The following is a 5,033-nucleotide window of genomic DNA, read 5'->3' as shown; positions in this document are numbered from 1 at the left end:
GTGTTTTTTTGCTGCAGAGCTCTCATTGCTATCTCACGAGGACATTACTTTGCATCTTGTAACTGTGCCATTATAGCAGAACCAACTGGAAACCATCACCCGCCTCTCTCTCTAATCAAACCTGCCTGCTATTCTCTTTCTTTTCCTTCGCATCCTGGGGCACAAGTGACCCGTCACATCCGATAAAACTAATTAGCAACCTCTTTCCCAGAACTTTCTTTCACTTTGGATTTAAAGACTCCTTCGTAAATCAGAACTCCTGGTGTTTTGCAAAGTGCAATTATTATCACAGCAGGGGGCTATTTGGTCCCATAAACCTATTACAGGGCCCGTTACACAGGAACAAGGGGAGCTACTTACCTACAAAAGGTCTAGGGGTTTGGACACAAAGCGATTGGCCAGTAATATATCAGAGCAGATTAATCTGAAAAGAGATATGAAGAAAGCAAGTGTTTATTCATCATGAAACCTTTATCCCACTCATTGATACAACTGATTGATTTCTTCGCAAGTGATTGTTGATCACGTGATCTAATCATTGACGTTATTGGCACTGAACGATTTGGTTGCTGTTGGTAATCAGCCACAGTTGCCCCAGGTCTGTTGTCACGCGCTTGAATCTATGTTCCTGGATGTTGACTCTGCTGCCCCTACATCTGAACTCCCGCACTGACCCATCACCTCACCCCACCCCTGTGCTCACTGACCCCACTTCCCCAGTCTGCCAATGCCCGGTGTTTACAGTTCTGTTATATATATATAATTACATTCCTCCAAGTCCTCCCCATTGGCCCATCACCTCTCTCCTCCAACCCTCCAAGATTTCTACACTCCTCCAATTCCAGCCTCATGAACATTCTCACCCTCCAATAATCTGCCATTGGTGGAGATGCCGTCAGCCTGGACCCTAAGTGCTGGAACTCCCACCTCAAACATCTCCTGACCTAGTTTGTGATCACCTGCATTCATATTCTCTGCTGCTGTTCAGTGTCACGTCTCACCCTCTAACACCCCTTTTGAGACTGTGGGATGTGTCATAAATGTTTAGTTAGAGCAGCCTGGAACTGTACCTGCGATAGAGTTTCCCGGATGGATTTACACCATACACACTGCCATCTGTCCCGACCTCAATCATTGAGAGTCCTCCAGGGATGTGTCTCCATGTTGTCCCAACACAATTAGTTGGGGTCACCTTATTTCAGAAGAAGATCTCCTCAATCGGACTGACACCCCAGCACCCGAGCGGTCCACAGGAATAGTATTTGAGTCCGCCATTCAAACGCCTGTATACTGGGCTGTTGTAAGAGGCAGCGGAAATTTTTGCCCCTTGCTGGACACAGTAGATCTGATCATGCTTATCAACACCACTCACAATGCCATCTCCGCCAGCATCGATCTGTTTGAGCAGACCTGTGGGGAAAGAGAAGGAATCAGAATTCAGATCAGAAACCAGAGCCGTTCTCCTTGGAGATTTGAAGGTTTGGGGCTGGAGGAGGTTCCAGTGATAAGGAGGGAGAGCGGGGGGGGGTGAGGTGATGATGAAGGGAGCTCTCATTCAGGAGGTTCTCTGATGGAGGGAGTGAGGGGCTTCAGACAACCCAAGAGGAAATGAAATTCTATTCCGCTCAGATTGGACCCAACTCCAGAAACCATCTTGTATCGATGTTCCTCTCCCCTAGCAATGTACACTCCAAAACAAAAAGAACATTTGTTGAGAAATCTCAACGTGGAAACAGTTATTAAACAAGAATAAAAGTTTCCGGAGCCTGAATTTTACACCCGTCAGGTTCACTCACTTAACCGGCCCTGAGTCAGGAGTGAGACGTGTTTCTGCCTGTGATGGGCTATGGACCGGGATTTCACACTTGCTGGGAAAGGTGTCTGGAGGGTGGGAGTGGAGAGAAGGGAGGCTGTGAGCTGGTGCTTCTAGTGTGTCCCCTCAGAGGGGGGGGACAGCGGATACGGAGCTGCCTCAGGGAGCGGGGGATCTGGACACTAACCAATTAGGATGAAGAAACTCTGCAAAGGGTGTCCTACAGTCGGATCCAAGTCCCAGTCCCCAGGCACCCTTCCCAATTTTATTCCAGCCCTGGAATGTCATCCCGCCCTGGATCGAGGATGCAGCTGAAACAGTCAGGTCACCTGGACAATCGCCCGAGCACCAGACTATTCTGCTCCACCTTTCACTGGACCTCAGCTTTTACAGTCAGAGTCCCTCACCAACCATCGATGCCCAGGATCCACCCAGCATTCTGTACACAGCGTAGTTCCTATCGACTCCCCACACCCCAGCTGGGCCCACCGTCACATGGGAAAGGGTGCCGGGGACGATATCCCACTGCCCTCCACTTCTGGTGTAAACCGTTCCCTTTGCATCCACTCCAAACACTTGTCCATCGCCGGCATCCATCTGCTTCAGGTTCCCGTCTATCCGGCTGCAGACCAGGTCTGGAAGAGAGAAAGATGTTAGCCGTGTTTAGTTTAGGACTGCAAAGACATTGGCCGCCTATCCATTCAACCCATCTGCTCTATGGTGGTCTTTACATCACTCATGAGCCTCCTCCATCTCCATCATCATCTCAGCCCAGTTCAAAATCTCCCTCTTCATCCCAAATCCCTGCACGTCCTCACTTCTTCCCTGTCTCCATAAACCCTGATACATCTTTAAGACTTTGACCGCTATGCCATCTCGAGTTCTGCTTAGAGAGTTGTACGCGTTCGCAGCAACCTTCCTTTCGAATAGAAATTCAACCGAGGTTCCGTCCAACCGTGTTACTGAAACGCGCGCTGAATATATCACAAATTACTCCCCTGAATCAATTCTGCTCTTGTGAAAGCTCGGCTCTGAAACACTGAGTCAGTGATACGTAAATGGGTTCGAGGGATAGTCCCAGGGGAAATTGCCTCTCAAAGATTGAGTTATCATTAACCGTGTTAGACGTGGCTGAGTTTGTGGAGCTTCTGGTCCAGCAGTTCCGGGTTCAAAACTCACCTGAGAGCTTGCCAGGAATAGTTAGAATCAAAGAAACATAGAATCAGTGCAGAAGGAGTCCATTCGGTCCATCAAGCCTATATTGAACTATCCCACACAGGCTCTGTCACCATCACCACCATATCGCCCTATTAATCGTCCTGAAACTCAAGGACAGTTTAACGCTGAAACAACCTAAAGAGCACATCTTCGGAGTGTGGGAGCAAACTGGAGCGGCCGGGAGGAAACCCACACAGACACGGGGAGGATGTGCAGTCTGGCACAGATGGTGAACCTGGGCCAGAAATGAAGCCAGGTCCCTTGCACGTTGAAGAAGCAGTGTCGTGGAGAGTTGCTTGTTTTCCGAGCTGTGATAGCGAAACTTAAACCAAGTTTGCTTTGCAAAAAACAACTCGCTTTTATTATCACAGAAGTGCATGCAGTATATGGCAGAGTCTTGGAGACAGAGAGCAGTCCCTACAAACTGCTGATTGTATCCCAAGACCGCACCAGCTACAAGAATCAGTTCCATAGTTATACCTTTTTCTTATCAGTGTACATGTTCAATTAGTAATACAAGCGGTAATACATCATCAATTGTATTAGCATCCAATGACCTCTGAGGCCCCTCTGTCTCATCAATAATAGGTTATTCAGAGTCAGTTTTACAGGGGTCTTGCAATTTGGAATAGCTTGGTCAGCTCTCCTTTATACCAATTACTTGACCATTTTTCCCATCATGCCATTGCTTCATTCACACACTGTCACCGCAGTGCCAAGCACGGTGCTGCCCATTAGTTGTGCAATACTTAATTCTTTCTGGGCTGGCATTCAACATTTCATGACTCCAGTTCTACTGTTGCCAAGACTGCAGATATTGGAAAGTGCGATCGTGAATTTTATTCTGCTGCATTTGTCTTAACATGTTCAAATTATTTATTTCTTGGTTATTAAGTTCATTATGCTTCAAAAAAAAAATAGATACACGCAAGTATCCAGCTTTTAAGGACTTCTTTGATATTAAGTCTAAGGACGTAAAATGTTAAACTTATGAATTTGGATTGTTTAAATGTACAAATTTGCTGATTCCGTTCAGCTTCTTTGACTTGCTGTCAAGGTTCATCGCTGTTAATGCGTCCTGGCAAAAAAACTACCTGGAAATTCCCCTTGAAGTCACTGACTTGAAATTTTCTCAGCTTTTTATATATGTTGGAAGGCTCGCCAGCGCCTCCTCAAGGACAACTCGAGATGCAGCTTGGGTTAGAGGTCGGCCTGACCAGTGAGCTTGGTGGAAGATCATCCTCATGGCCCACCGCTGACCCAGTAGAGAGGGGAGAAAGAATAATTTCCTGTCTGCCGTTTTTAAGCCCCTCACAATTGTGCACACCTCAATTAGAACACCCCTCGCCCTCCTCCGTTCTAAGGAAAACAACCCTTACCCATCCAATCTCCCTTCTTTCTGCAATTTTCAAGCCCTGGTATCATCCTTTTAAATCTCCTCCGCACTTTCTACAGAACCACGATGTCCTATTTGCAACGTAATGACCAGAACTGTTGCTAAAACTCCAGCTATGGCCTAATCAGAGTTACTTAGAGTTCCCTCATTACGTCCCTGGTTTGGATTCAACTCCTCCCCCAGTAAAGGAAAGCTTTCCCTATCGTTCCTGACAAAGTTATCCTGCCATTTCCAAGGACCTGGGGACATGGAGTCCAAGGTCCCTCACTTCTTCAACTCTCCCTCTCCAAATGCCTTGTTTTACACTCCTGCGAGTCCATTTGCCACTCATCTCCACACTCATCACAAACAAATCATTGGAAACCTTCAGCGGACAGCGAGTATCCCCTTCACCCGCCAGTTCTTCTCCAGTTTCCCAATCCTGCTTTGGTTTGGTGAACAGAACGCAGGAGAGGGGGGACAAAGAGTTTGCCGCAAATCTGCCTTTTACTCACCGACGCAAACCACTGGGAAACAAATGCAAGCCAGCAGAGGAGTTAAGGGGAAGTATTTCGTTTCCAGAGCTGCTTCTGTTTACTGTCACAATGACAAATCTGTTCCACTCTC

At 47.2% G+C, this 5,033-nt stretch overlaps 1 pseudogene across 1 annotated transcript; it reads right to left on the bottom strand.

The window, feature by feature from the left end:
* Nucleotides 1-392: 392 nt before the first annotated feature.
* LOC145337617 (fish-egg lectin-like) lies at nucleotides 393-4,747 on the bottom strand (annotated as a pseudogene). The gene is made up of 4 exons (XR_013885375.1): nucleotides 4,732-4,747; nucleotides 2,221-2,448; nucleotides 1,071-1,410; nucleotides 393-656 (listed from the first exon to the last, which is right to left on the bottom strand). The product of XR_013885375.1 is annotated as a fish-egg lectin-like (transcript).
* Nucleotides 4,748-5,033: the final 286 nt, after the last annotated feature.

This window comes from Carcharhinus amblyrhynchos, unplaced genomic scaffold, assembly GCF_965287045.1.
Source record: "Carcharhinus amblyrhynchos unplaced genomic scaffold, sCarAmb.v2.hapA scaffold_53, whole genome shotgun sequence".
Classification (NCBI taxonomy): domain Eukaryota; kingdom Metazoa; phylum Chordata; class Chondrichthyes; order Carcharhiniformes; family Carcharhinidae; genus Carcharhinus; species Carcharhinus amblyrhynchos.
Note: the sequence above shows the minus strand (reverse complement) of the source record. Positions and strands in the feature narration are given on the sequence as shown.